The 14042-nt window shown below is 47.9% G+C and overlaps 1 protein-coding gene and 1 long non-coding RNA gene across 3 annotated transcripts in view; one reads left to right on the top strand and one right to left on the bottom strand.

Annotated features, from left to right (window-relative positions):
- Positions 1-14042, top strand: part of LIPC (lipase C, hepatic type) — a 161053-nt gene that overhangs the window by 68038 nt on the left and 78973 nt on the right. The gene's annotated exons all lie outside the window — the stretch shown is intronic.
- Positions 3816-12854, bottom strand: LOC139076491 (uncharacterized). Its single transcript, XR_011528175.1, has 4 exons — positions 12706-12854; positions 11742-11844; positions 11095-11117; positions 3816-9454 (listed from the first exon to the last, which is right to left on the bottom strand). It is a non-coding gene; the product is annotated as an uncharacterized lncRNA (long non-coding RNA).

The following is a 14042-nucleotide window of genomic DNA, read 5'->3' as shown; positions in this document are numbered from 1 at the left end:
CCCCGATTCTGCCAGGTGCTAGTTCTGTGGCATCTTAGACAAGCCAGTTAGCCTCTCTGAGCCTCAGTTTCCTAGGAAACAAGGCTGAGACCTCCCTCGTCTCAGGGCTGCAGTCAGAATCAAATGGGTGGTGTGTGTCCCCGTGTTTGGGGGGCTGTAAAAATGTTCTACGATTGCTGCCTGGGAGCAGTTAGAGCAGAGGAAAGTTCGTTTGGCCTTGAACTCTGTAGCCTTTCCATTTCTGTTGGATTGCACTGTGCCCAGGGTTCCTCCTGCACCCCAACAACCATCAGGCATCTGTGCCCATCAAGAGCGGCGTTGTCTCGAACAGTCGGTCCTGCCCTACAGCGACCTCAGTCACTGTATATATATATAATTTGGGGGGGAAAAATATTCACTGTGTCATCTTAAAGGGCACAAAACTCCACACAGAGGAAAATAAAAGTTTCAAAAATCATCCATCATGCATCTCCCTTGAAGTCTGTGAAAGATGCGTCTCCATCCCCCCAGCTGCCCCTGCTGGAAACTCCCTGCGTCTTAGAGACGGATGATGTCAAATTAGACAATGCCTGTGATGTCTGCTTCCTTTAATTTAGGGAATTGCCCAGCTAAGCAGCGACCGAATTTCATTTTTAGGATAAAATACTGGATCTCCAGGGGAGCCAGGCCTCAAGCAACTGATTTTCACCATGTCACTTCCTCTCAGCATATGAGGACTGGCCTAATTCTTGAGGAAAACTGAACCACATGCCAGTCTGCAGAGGTGCACAAGTCCCTCCATGACCTGATCCACCTGCTTTTCCAGTTTCATATCCCTGCCCCTGCTCTAGTCAGAGGGCCGTGCACCCTGCACCCACCCTCTATCCATCCGCCCAGGCTCTGGATTTTAGCTCCTGCCCCTTAAGGGCCCATGTTCTCAGCTCAGTATACCCAAGCGTGGCCCATCGGAAAGCCATCTCTGGTAACTCCTACCACCGCCTGCCTTGCCTCCAAGGTAGAAGTAATTATTATTGTTATAGCTTGTATTTCCTGAGCTGAGGGCCAGGCACTCACAAGCTCTCTTGCATTTACTCCTCTAACAACCCCATCATGTAGATATTACTGTGATTTATCCCCATCTCATAGATGAGAAAACCAGGGCTTAGGGAGGTTATGCAAATGCTCAAGGTCACACAGTCGGTAGTCGTAGGAGCCAAGAGCCAGTTCTCAGCCCATGGCATGCGCCTCTCCCAAGGGCATTGATTTCATGCCTCAGCCCACTGCCACCTTGCGCTACTAGAATTAGCGTGCATGTGTTTTGTAACCTTTACAGGGTTATAATTCAGTGGGCAAAGACTGTGAATGGTTCTTCATACCTTCAACAGCACTGAGCTCTCTGGAGTGAATAAATGAATCAACGAATGAACGGAAAAATGTACATCAGACTAGAGAGTTAAGGCAACTTTCATAAGCATTAAAAGAATGTTGTGTCCATAAGGATTCATTAAGCACCAACCGTGTGGCCCACATTCTGAGGGGCTCTGGGCCCCAGAGCTGAAGGCAGGGTCCACTGGACTCTCAAATGTTTCATGAATTCCCATTCTCCAAGCTCTAAGACCCAGTTGTGTATTGAGCACTGATTTTCAGTCTCCTGGCAGCTTGTCTGCTCATTATTGCTGGCAAACAACGTGACTTATGCATGAGACCCACATATTAAGACGCAGTGCAGTTATTCCGACTGTTGTAACTACTAAATTGAATTGAATGGCAATCCACTGATAGTTCAACCTCTGCAGAAAAAAAAAAAAAAATCAGCCTGAAAATAATCAGTTCTATGGTACTTTAGCAACATTGCGGAAACAACTGTACAAACAGTAGGAAAGGTGATGTCATGACCGTCATTTAGTTTTGTCCTGGAGTTTGGGTGTTCTGGACAGAGATGAAGGCCACTGAGATGTGAAAGCAATTTGTCCAAACAAAATTTCTAATAAATACCTTTTATTGTTCCTTTGTCTCTATCCTTTACCAAAGATAGGCAATTAGCAGCGTTTGCAATATTACAAGCAAATGAAATTGGGTCTCTGCCCAGCCCGCCTACAAAGGATTTCTACAGCAATAAAAATAATCAATTGGATTCTTCATTTTCTGCTGGTCCATGTGATTTCCTTAATAATGTCAACGCAGATTGTAATTTGCAGGAAAAAATAAATACCAGTTGCATGAAGCATGAAATTTCAGACCCCAGAAATGTCATCCTTTTTTACAGAATTGTTTTGTTACTAAGGTATGTGGCTCGGACAACTAGAAGAGACCTCAGGTCTGGTGCCCGATTTGTCTTTCACAGACTGACCTATATTTTGTCTCCCAAATGCATCTTGCTCGTTTCTCCTTCTTCACCTGTGCTCTCCAGCAGTTGATGTGTGAAAGCACCACAATTAGGATCAGAAGACCAACGTCAAACCACCAGGTTGGCCCTGCACTAGCTGAACGACCTTGGGCCAGTCATTTAACCTCCCCGGGCCTCAGTTCACTTCTCTGCAGAATGAGGCATACAAATATGAAAGTGCCTAGAATCTAACTTCCCCAGGCTCCTAGGACAGTGTCTGGCCCATAACAGGCATGCAGTACATGTTGCCTGAGCAAATGAATGAAGGAGTGCTCACACTATATCATGTGGTCAGCACAAATTAATTGTTGCTTAAAAATTAAGAATCTGTCTCCCACCTTCAACACCCAGCTTCTCCCTCTTGTCCCAGCAAACTCTCACCCATTCTTCAAAGCTGGCATCAAAGTCTGCTTCCTCTGAGAAGCCTTTCTAAGACTACATCAGCTAAAAATTCCTAAGACGTTTGTTGTCCATAAGCCTCACATAGAACTTGAGCTCGTGGCCTTGTATCCTTGCTTCTCTCCTCATCAGGGATTTCTTAGTTGCCCAGTTAGATCACAAGCGTCTCACGGGCAAGTCTAGAGTCTTTGATTCCTGGTGACGCCTCCAGCTCCTGGTAAAGGGCATGGCAAATAATAGATGCTCCATGAATGTCCACAGATTGACAATGGGGTAAAGCCCCGTCCCCACGGAGAGGAGCAAATGCTCGGGTTCCCACCGCTGCCCCACAGAGGCGTGGCACCTATCCTTGCAGCTCTCAGTGGAACACATTGTGCCTCTAAAGACTTCTCTTCCACGGCAAATTTGTTTCACTTTGCAAAAACCCTTCCCGTTTGCGAGGAACCGACATCCTCATGCCTTGTGGTGGAGGGGTAATTCATGGCCTCTTCAGGGGACAGGATGGCAATAGCTCTCAAATTTTAGACTGACCATATAATTTAAAAAAATTAAAGACACACGAATATCCTTTGAGCCAGCAATTGCACTTGTAAAAGTTTATCTTACAGATTGACCTGCACATGTGTGAAAAGACATATTAAGAATAGTCACTGTTGGGTTATCCATAGTAGCAGACGACTGGAAACCGTTTAAACGTCTATTAACTGGGAATTGGATAAATAGATCTTGGGACATCCACATAGAAGAACACCATGCAGCCTTTAAAATGAATGAGGTAGACCTGTACATACTGATGTGGAATATCCTCCAAGATACATTAAGAGAAAGAACAAGATGTCACCCAGAATGTATGGCCTAATCTCACTTATGTAAAAAGAGGACATGTGTGCTTGTATATGCATAAAGTGTTTCTAGAACAATAGCAATGGCTTACTGGGGGTGGGGGGCAGCAGGAGGGCCTGGGAATCAGAGAAGGAGACGTCACCATGTTCTGTATTCCCATTTGCACAGACTAAATTCTTTAGCAAGCGCATTCATTATCTTTCTCTTCTTTTCCTTTTTTAGATTTAAATTTTATTTATTTTTAATGAAGCAATACATTCGCATGTATGAAATTATAAAGGTGCAAAATGGTATATGGTAAAGACCTCCCTCCCAGCCCCCAGCCTCCCAGTTTCCACCCCAGAGGCAGCAAATGGGAGCCCTTTCTTCTGTCCCCTTTTAGAGGTGGCCCATGCACTGCGGGTGTTCTCTTTAAATAATCATAATAAAGCGAACTGGGAAGAGCTTCCACGCCCTCCTCTCCCCTCTCCAGCCAAGGCTCTATCCCTCTGTTCACACGGTTACGTCAACTTTTGGACAAAGTGGTCTAACAGTATGGAGTCATGGGAAGAGCGTCCTCAGGCTTCGGAGTCAGGTAGACCTGAGTCTTCAGTAAGTTGCCTGACCTCTCTGGGCCTCATTGCTTCATCTGTAAAATGGGCAAGTAACACCTGACTCTTAGGCTGTAAGGATGAGCAACAGTTTGTGGAAAGCAGGCGGTGCACTTAGCAGATGCGTGGAGCTGCTTCGGCGGCTGGAGCCCTGGGCACAACTCTCCTCCCCTGCTTGGGCTCATCCACACTGAGCAGGGTTCCTGGAGGCAGCAGGAGACCACAAGACCCATGGACGTCCCCTCCTGCCCCCTGATAAGTACTTCCTGTGGTCCTGAGGTAACATTCTGTGGTAATCATCTACAGCAAGTGGAAAAACTTTGCGGTGCGTCATTGTGCTAATGATCAACACCAGTCCCTCACCCTGGGTTTGGGGACTTTTGAAAGGGTTCAGGGTTAGGAGTCAGGAAGCCCATTTTGAGACTGGACTCTAGCCCTAACTGGGCCTCCTTGAGCGCTTAACGTCTCATCCCGAGCCTTGCACAGACTGGGTGGATGATCCCTCAGACGCTGGCCGCCTTCTCACCTCCCCTAGGGGACGTTATAGGGGAGCCCTTCAGCCAGTGATTCTCTAGGGGGTGGACGCGATTTCCCACCTAAACTAGGATCTCCTTACTTACAAAATGGTGTGTGTACAGGACAAGCATTTACTAAATTCTTCAACGCTAGCCAACTAGGTCACTAAATTCCTCAAAAAGGCAGTCAATATTTTAAATTGTCTTTCATTCATTTTTATCACTACTGAAATGAAATGCAAGTCATATGGACCATGCAGACCATCAGACACAACACTCCCTCTGTCAAACGCCAGGTTACGACAGGTTACGAAGCGCCCACTGGTAAGAGTTTGGCAGACCAGCAAAGTGGCAATTGTTAGGGGGCCTATTCTAAGACTCCTTCCAACTCCAGGGGGCTCTGATCTGGTATTTGGCAAATAAGCCATTGACACATGGTACTGTGATTTAGGGTGACCCCGACGATCCTGAAGGTAGAAAGGAATTTGGCACCTGGCAGAAGTTTCCCAGAAACGCACACACACACCCCGCTAGAAATGTGGGCAGGGGTGGAAGAGGAGACTGCTGTCAGGATAGAAGCGGGTAACCTGTGTCCCTTCACCGTCTCTCTCTCACTGCCATATCACCATTCAGCATACAGACTCCATTCCCCCAAATAAATCACAGATGTAAAGTATAAAGACAGTTCTCCATCTATTTTTTAAGTGAATTTGGGGAGTTAAAGAGCACAGCTGCCTCCGATAACACCATGTTCATCAAGTAAAAATATCTCTTAGCAAGTTGTCCTAAATCAATTTTTTTAATGAGTCTTCTTTTTTTCCTACTTAGTATTGGTAATTTAATGGCTCTACCAAAAGTGCTACTGAAGCAAGAAAACTGAGTACTTTTTAATTTCTTCTCAGGGAGATTTATCTATTAATCAAGTATCTTAATTCCCTGAACACTTAAAAAGGGCATCTTCAAGTGACATTCCCACCCATTGCAGATCACTCCTTGAGTTTTATTGTCTGTTTTTTTAAATTTATGTCCAACGTGGGATCTCTTCTTGAGGACTGAGCTGTTTGAGAAAATTTCTGTGGAAATTGTGGGTGACTCTACTAGCGGTGTGGAGCCTACCCAGAGGGCAGGCCACTAAACCCCAGGAGGACCGATCCCTCTGGCCCGTCTTTCAGGCTGTCATTCTACTGGGGATGGGCAGAGTGAAGCATGCAGGCCTGACTCTAGCATATGGTTCTCTCCTTGGCATTTCATCACGTGTTAGTCTTTTCCAGCCCTGTTTGTTGATAATCCACTGTGCTCCGGGCACTCTTCTGGGGACCAGCATACAGAGAGATGCCTCAGCCATAGTCCCTGCCCTCAAAAGGACCTTAGGATTGAGGGGAAGAGGGGACAAGCACATCTGACTAAATGCACCATGATAGATGCCACGCTGGGGTGTGAGCAAAATCCTTGTGGAATTTATTTTATTTATGTAACAAACGCTGGTGTAGTACTTACTATGGGCCAGACATGGTGCTGCCAATAGGAACTCATTTAACCCTCACAACAACTCACTGAGATGGGTACTATTATCATCCCTTTGTACTGATGGGGAAACTCAGGCACGAGGTGGGTGATAACTTGCTCAACGTCATACAGCCAGTAAGTGTCAGCAACAGGTTCTGAGCCAGGTCACTCTGGCTTCCCAAGCTCATGCTCCTACCATTGGGCTACACAGCCTCTCAAAACACCTTCTCCTCCAAATTCAAAGATACCTAACGAAAATCAGCTGCAAATGGAATATGCTGGCTGAGAATGCCACAGAACACAGTGCAGAAGTGACATTTATGCTAAAACCTAAATGATGAATAGGAATTAACTAGGTTAATCGGGGGAAGTGGGTTGCAAGTCAAGGTTCTGGGTGGAGAAGTAGTGAGATGTGTTCTAGGACCTGAGTAAAACCATCGTGGCAGGAGAACGGAGAGGAAGGAGGGAAGTAGTCAAAGGGCAGCTGAAAAGTGGGCAGGGACCTTATCATTCAGCCCCTCCCCCATAGGCCAAGGGTTGTCTTGTGGCTGGGTTCCCCACGAACAATAGGAATCTAGCAAACAGCATTGGCAGGGGAATGACAGCATCAGCTTTTCATTAGTCGATGATCACTCTGGCTGCTGGTGTGTAGGATGGACTGGAAGGGGGCAAGAGTGGGAGCAAGGAGACCCACAGGGAGGTAGTAGGCAGGAGAGAGCAGTGGTCCCTGGATGGAAGTGGGAGTGGATAAAAGTGGATTCAAGAGAGACTTAGGAGGTAGCATCAAGAGGAAATGGTGATTGATTGTGAAGGGTGAGAGGAGGCGTCAGTGATGGCTCTGAAGATTCTAGGTATGAACAGGGTCAGAGGGCACTGGAGTTGGGGCGGGCTTGCAGGGTGAGGTGGGGAGAAGCTCCCACACAACAGCCACAGGCATCATTCATCACTCCCCTGGTTCACAGGGTCCTTCAGGGCTCCATGTGGAGCCCAGTCCTCTGAGTGTCTTTTCCCACCTTCTTCACCTGGAGAACTCCTCGTTGGAGATTCAGCTTGAACGTCACTTCCTCCATAAACGTGTTATGTGCTGGACGCTCTACCAAATACTTGTGTGAATGTTCTCTTATTCGAATCTCACAACGTCCCTGCAAGGAAGCTATTGCCATCCCCATTTTACAGATTACAGAGCATCAGAGAAGATCTAGACTTGGCCAGTCATTCAGGTGGTAAACGCAAGGGCCCACAGACAACCAACGCTGCCTTCCTGGTGACTCAGAGGGAAAAGTGAGCTTGGTCTGGCGCCCCTTCTTCTCAAAGGCATTGAAGTTACTCACCACGTAGGTTAGAGACGTGAAATCGAGGAACAATGAGAAGTTCTGAAGCCCATACTGTGGTGCTGTGTGAGGGCATCAGAGGAGGGTTCCAGATGAGGACTGCTGGACCCAAAGCTGGTGTGCTTCTCTTTCCGTCTCCAGAATTCGTTGAGTGAAGCACCTCGCAAGCATCAGGCACCCAGGTTTCCCTGTTCTTCCTAGAAGTAGGTTCCAGAGAACAGACAACCCGCAGCATAACTAAGCACAAACTTTGTGCCTCCTTTCCTTCCACTCCTTGACACAGATCCTCTACTCTAACCATGCCACTCTGTCATGCCACTGTCACTTTTCTCATCTCAGTCCTTCTGCCTGGCTCCTCCTCTCTCTCTCTTTTATGTGCCTGGAGAGGTCCTACTTTTTGGATCAGCCTCTTCTGGAACATCCATTCCACAACTCCTCAGGCTAGGTGTAGGCTGACCAGTTGTCCTAGTTTGCCAGGACCGAAGGATTTCCTGGTGTGTGGGACTCCTGGTGCTAAGTCAGGCAGCCCCGTGTAAACCAGGATAGTCAGTTACCCTCATTAGGCGCCTAGGTTGCCTCAGTTTACTGCAAGCCCAGCAAGTGTCCAAGCTGTCATATATTCACTGGCTCTCTCCTCTGTTCCCTCCTTGAGATAAGGTCCCTGTATCCTCGAGATCTGGGCATTGTATGTAGTCAGTGCTTATGGAAAGAATGTATGATGGGGGCTCAGATTCAGGGGCGGCATGGTAGAGGATGGAGCCTACCACCCAGCCATCAGAGCGGGGAAGGAAGGCAGTCAGAGGGCACCCCACTAAAGAAGCACCTGAGAAAAATTCCTGGCCTGAGAAAGACTGAACTCTGGCCCATGAAAGCCAAAGAACTTGTTTTGCTCTTAATTTGTTTGTTTCTTTTGCCAGCTGGAAGCTTGGGGGATAATTTAGCGAAATCCTTTACTAGATGCATTTAACTTGAAAGAATTCAACTCTAGGTGCTTGGCGAGCAAACAACCCAAAAGAGAGCAAGCACGACAGAGGGAAATAACAATGATAATAAACAAGGGGACGGCTCCTCTCCCCAGGCCACATGGTAAGCACGTGCCCACGGAGGATGTGAAGGGGGAGATGGGGTGCACTTTCCTCCTGCATGACCCTCGTCATGTGAGCATCTTGCTGCCTTGAGAACAATTCTAGCATACAAAACCACTAATTTTTCACACAACCTGGCCCCTAAACTTAAGGAAATATCTTCATCTGATGATCGGCTGGGAAAAATACCAGCTGAGCCCCATGCTTTGAGTGATTAAGAGATTTTCAAGAGTGGTTCTGACCATACACACTGCTGACTTTAGAACCCTGGTGAGTGAGATGCTGGGTCCTAAAGCCAAACACCCTTGGATCTGAGTCCCCGCTGTACTATTTAGTAACTAAGTGATCTCAAGTGGGTAAATGACCTAACCTCGCAGAACTTCCATTCCGCTCTTGTGAAAATGGGGCTGAGGGTATTACCAAGGTTCACAGGCTTGTGGTACGGACTGAATGCAGAGGACGCATGTACATTCTTAGCAGAGTGCCTGGGACACAGTAAGTGCTTGATAAACAGTAGTTTGTATTTTTAGGAGCCCTTATTATTACTTTGACCAGGCACTTAAAACTTTTAGAAATGGAAAAATCATAGAGTCAATCTGGGCATTCCACCGTGTTGCTGAAACAAAAAGACCATCCCTGAATGAAGAGCTTCCAGGAGATTTTTCACTTAAAATTGACTGCATTTTTGTTTCTTGGTTACCAGTCATATTACTTCCCACCTGGCAGTTCTTGCTCCAGAGCAATGTGGCCCAAACAGGCTAATTATAGTATTTCCAGAGCACACACGATCATTCAGAAGCAACTTTCTCAGGAGCTAGGACTGAAATAAGTGGGCAATTAGCAGGTTTAACAGGATTTTCTTCCCCCCCCCGCCACACCCGCCCCCAGTACCTCTAACACATTAAGTTGATCACAACAGTTATTTTAAGGAAATTCAGCTGAGGTATTTGTGGGGTTTGAGGTCATCTGTGTCCGCCAGGGAGACATCAGGAAATTCTGTTGCTGGGAGCATCGTGAGGACATGGCAGAGAGGCCGGAGGTCAGGAAAGCCAAGCTCTGCCCCCGGGTAGCCATGTGGTCTGGGGGAGGTCACTGTGCAACTCTGGGCCTCAGTTTCCTCATCAGTAAATAAAGAAGTAGCCTTGCTCAATTCTAATGCTCCTTCCAGCTCAGGAATTGGATGGTTCTCAAAGATCAGTACCCACGCCTGGGTTGGTCACTGAATTACACGTAGCCACCAAATGCCTCTGTTCCCTCTCCATGCCATGCATCCAACAGCTATTTTAGACCCTACTAGGGGCTAGGCACTGCTCTGGGAGTTTGGAATCGTCACTCTTACATCCGTCCTATCGCCACAACCTGTGGGCATGCCTTGCTTTCAGAATTAGGCTCGTTGGAAGGAAAACACTGTATCCCAAGTTCTAGTCTGCCTGGAATCGCAAGGGGCTGCCTCTCTGACGGGCCCCATCCTCCAAAATATGTCAGAGGAGTGAAGCTCAGGCTGCGGGTCTTCAACGCAAAGGAACCAGGTCTTGGCAGAGGGAGAAGTTCCAGGACAGAAGCAATCCTGGGATTGTTTTTTTGGCCTCTCATGATCCAGTCTTATAGTAAAAAGATTCTAAAGATGAGCAAGGCTCTTCCCCTTAACAATTCCTTTTGGAAATACCTGGGACCCCCTCTGTGAGGACCATAGCCTGCATCTTCTGACTACATAGGGATGAATTCCCCATTACATCTTATTGAGGGGAGGAAAAGGGATTTAGGAGTCCTTATCCTACCACTTGAGAACGGAGCTTAACCTTGACTTCTGGTTTTGTCATCTGCAAAATGCTTGTGGCGTTGACGGCTACTTGATAAAGCTGAGTGTGCCTTTGAAAGTGCACTGTAAACTACAAAAACAATAACTGTGGGCCCTCTTGGCCTTCATCCGCTTCCTGACAACACAGAGCTGACCCTACAAATAAGCTGAAGAGATGCTCGTCTCCATAGACTTTGACGCCAGAAAGTCTCACCTGCCCCAAAATATCTTCCCATGGCCTGAAATCCAACTACTTGTGATTCACCCAACTGCCCTATTAGGTGGCTTTGCCAGCTGTAACCTACCTGATTCTATTATGAAGAAAAGTTATACTCATTGGGACTTTGCCATGTCCCAGACCCTCTGCAATACTTAATTCTTTTTTCACCCCAAACCAGCATGAGAGACAGGGATGACTACTCAATACATCTTAAAAACTGGGAAATTGAGCCTCAGAGAGTTTAGCAAACTTGCTAAAGGCCCACATGAGTGATGGGGTCAGGCCTTCAGCACAGGTGGGGATTGGCAAGGTGGCAGGCCCAGTGTCACACACTGACAGCTGCCAGGGCACAGAGGTCTACAGGAGGCCTGCACTAGCCCCAGGGACACTCAATCCACTTCATGACTTCTTCTGACCCGGTGCCTCCCAGTGCCCGGCTCACCTGCACGAAGACAACTGGAGTTCCTGTCAGGAAAGAAAGAAAGAATGTGGATGCTGTTCATTTTCTGAAACAGCACGTCCCCTCCAGCTAATCTGGAAACATTATCTGCAGGGCTCCCGAATGCCCCTTTGTAGCAGAGGGGGTGCATAGGCATCATGACTATTTGTCACTGCTGCTCCTCTGAGAGCCGGCCCCATCCATTGGATAATTACCCTGCGGTCTTCTCACCTCAAGAGAAAATGCAAGAAGCCCTCTTTCCAAATCTGGCCCATCACGCTAGCAACGCTTGTATTTTTAGAAGCTGTTTTTCCCTGATAGTTTCACAACCTCTAATCTGCCACTCTCCAGATAAACACAAATTAAAACATAACAATGAAATATGGAGAAATAGTTTTTCCCATCATAATCTCCAGCTCTCTGAACCCAGGACCAGGAGCGGGTAGAGCCCTGATTGGTCTCCAAAGCAACAGGGAGAGGGAGGCAGTGAGGAGAGGCGTTCCCTGGTCGCTTTGGGCTCTGATGAACGGCTGCCAACCAGTTATTAGGGAGGGGAGAAGGACTTGCAAAAACTTCGGGTCTCTGAGAGCTGGAGCGGGAAGGGTAGAGGATTGTAATTACACCCAGGTGGGAGTCTGACCGCAGCTCACCTGCTGAGGAAAGAGCGCTCCCCTTGCCCAGCCGGGAAGGACGGGAGTCTCAGGGGATCGGATTTCTAGGCTGCAGCCCCAAAGTCATTCTCAAGTTTATCCCCTAAAATCCGGAGGTGAGAGAACAAGAGCATCCTTTAAGAACATGTAAGGGGAGCCCTGTCCGGAGGGAGGGACACCCAATCCTTAACTCCTGACAGCCATGGCCACAGGAGGACAGGTATCCTGTCTACACAACCCCATCCCCAAAGCCCCAAAGCTGGAAGCTGAGAAGCTGGCATTTCAAGAGATGACAGTGCGCCCCCAACGAAAGGAGAAACAATAGTGTCTTAGCACAGCAAGTCAAGGCCAAAGAGTGGTCAGAGCGTGGGCGTTTGAGCCACACAACCGCAGTTTCTAATCCTGACTCTGCTTCTTATGAGCTGTGTCATCTTGGGCAAGGCACTCAACTTCTCTGAGCCTCAGTCTCCTGGCCTGTAAAGTGGGAATCGTTACACCACTACCTTGATTGTGAGGTGTAAGAGACTAAATGAATGTCAAGTGCCTGGCAGACTACCTGGAACACAAGAGATGCTAAGGTTAGTTTAATCTGTGCCTCTCCACCTCGCCCCCATACACCAGAGAGCAAATTCCTGATGGATTCCACAGTGATATCTCGGCTCAACGCTGGTTACATTGAGAAACCCACCGTCAGGCAGCAGAACTCCACAGTCCTGCCCTCTTTGCCCCATTATTCAGTGTATAGGGTCAAGAATCAGAGATCCAGGCTTCCCTGGGAACCTGTCATTGCCTGACCAGGGACACACAGCGCTGCTCCTCCCCTCATCCTGGGACTGACCTCAAGCCATTATCACAAGAGGGCTGGGCCACCGCAGAACTTTTCATCCCAGTAAGAGCTCACTGGTGCCAGAAATGCTGCCTGCTGCGTGTGTCCAGGTTGGCCCTTCCCGGGGTGCCTACCAACCTGGAGCCTGCGAGGCCTCTCCACCCGCAGAGCCGGGAGCCCACACTCCATAGCTGCGCTTCTGACCGAGTTGGATAATTTGACATGGTCCCAGCAAGCAACAGAGCACCCATTGTTCCCTCTTCTCAGCCCCAGAGAGGGACTGCTCCTGCCAAGACCAGAGGTGCTGCCCAGATTCTGGCAGCAGAGAGAGGCTCCCCGACACTTCTACCCGGAAGCACAACCACCCTCACCCACGTGGCCTGGGGACCTCTCGGCCCTCAGTTCCTGCAGGATCCTCGAGTCTGTCTGCTCCACTGCTTGCAAAGGGCAGGGACAGGAGGCGGGCAAGTGGATAAAACCTAAAACATGCTCTCTGCATACGGCCATGGAGACTTTATAGCATATGATCATAGAGCTGTAATACATTCATACTACTAAAATTAACTAGTATCACTGGAATTAATATTACTATACTGTATGTAGCTATAATATAAATGTATAATGTAGCTGCAATAGCTAACCTTTATTCCTCCTATATGGCAGGTCTGTGCCAAGCATTATCTCATTCTAAAGCTCCCACAAACGCATGAGGTAGGAATTATCATTCTGTCCATTTATAGATGAAGATAATCCAGAGAGGTTAAGTTACTTGCCCAAGACCACACAGTCCATAGGAACCCAAATTCCCACTCAGGCAGTCTGACCTCAGTCCTGGGCCACTCAGCTCTGTAAATGTGGGCACGCGACCTTCAAGCTGGTTGTGCTGGTGGCAGAATTTTGAAGACCAAATCTAAGAGCCTAGGAGATTTGTTCTGCCCCACAAATGTCCCTCCGCTCTGTCTTCACTTGGTGCCTGAAATCCCTGAAATTTGTGTTCCTTGGTTTTAAAGCTTCCTCCTTTGTGAAACGCAAATATCCCTTTGAACAGGGAAATCCACAATCAGATGCCTTCGTTGGACTTATTTATGAGGCCCTTTCCTCCAGACAGCTAACTGAGAGCAGGAGAGAGGGGCCCTGAGCAGGTCTGCAATATCCCATCCAAGTTTATTTTTTCCCCTTCATGGGCCTCTCATTTCTCACGCTTTTCCATTCCCCCAGTGATCCAGAACTTTCGCGCTGTCATAAAGAAAACTGATTTAATAAATAAACTCATACTAAGGATGTTTCCTATCCCTCCCATGATACCCCACATCCTCATCAGACCCAAAGCACCCTCCAACCTCGTCGGAGATTTCTTAGCAAAATAAACTTCATGTGATTAGGAAGCTCACGTGAACAGCCAGGCAAGGGGGGTCGTCTCTCCTGGCCACTTCCTCCCCTGACACGCCACCACAGCCTGCCTACCATCTGCTCGC

This window comes from Equus przewalskii, chromosome 1, assembly GCF_037783145.1.
Source record: "Equus przewalskii isolate Varuska chromosome 1, EquPr2, whole genome shotgun sequence".
NCBI classification, from domain to species: Eukaryota; Metazoa; Chordata; class Mammalia; order Perissodactyla; family Equidae; genus Equus; species Equus przewalskii.
This window is presented reverse-complemented; position numbering and strand designations above follow the sequence as displayed.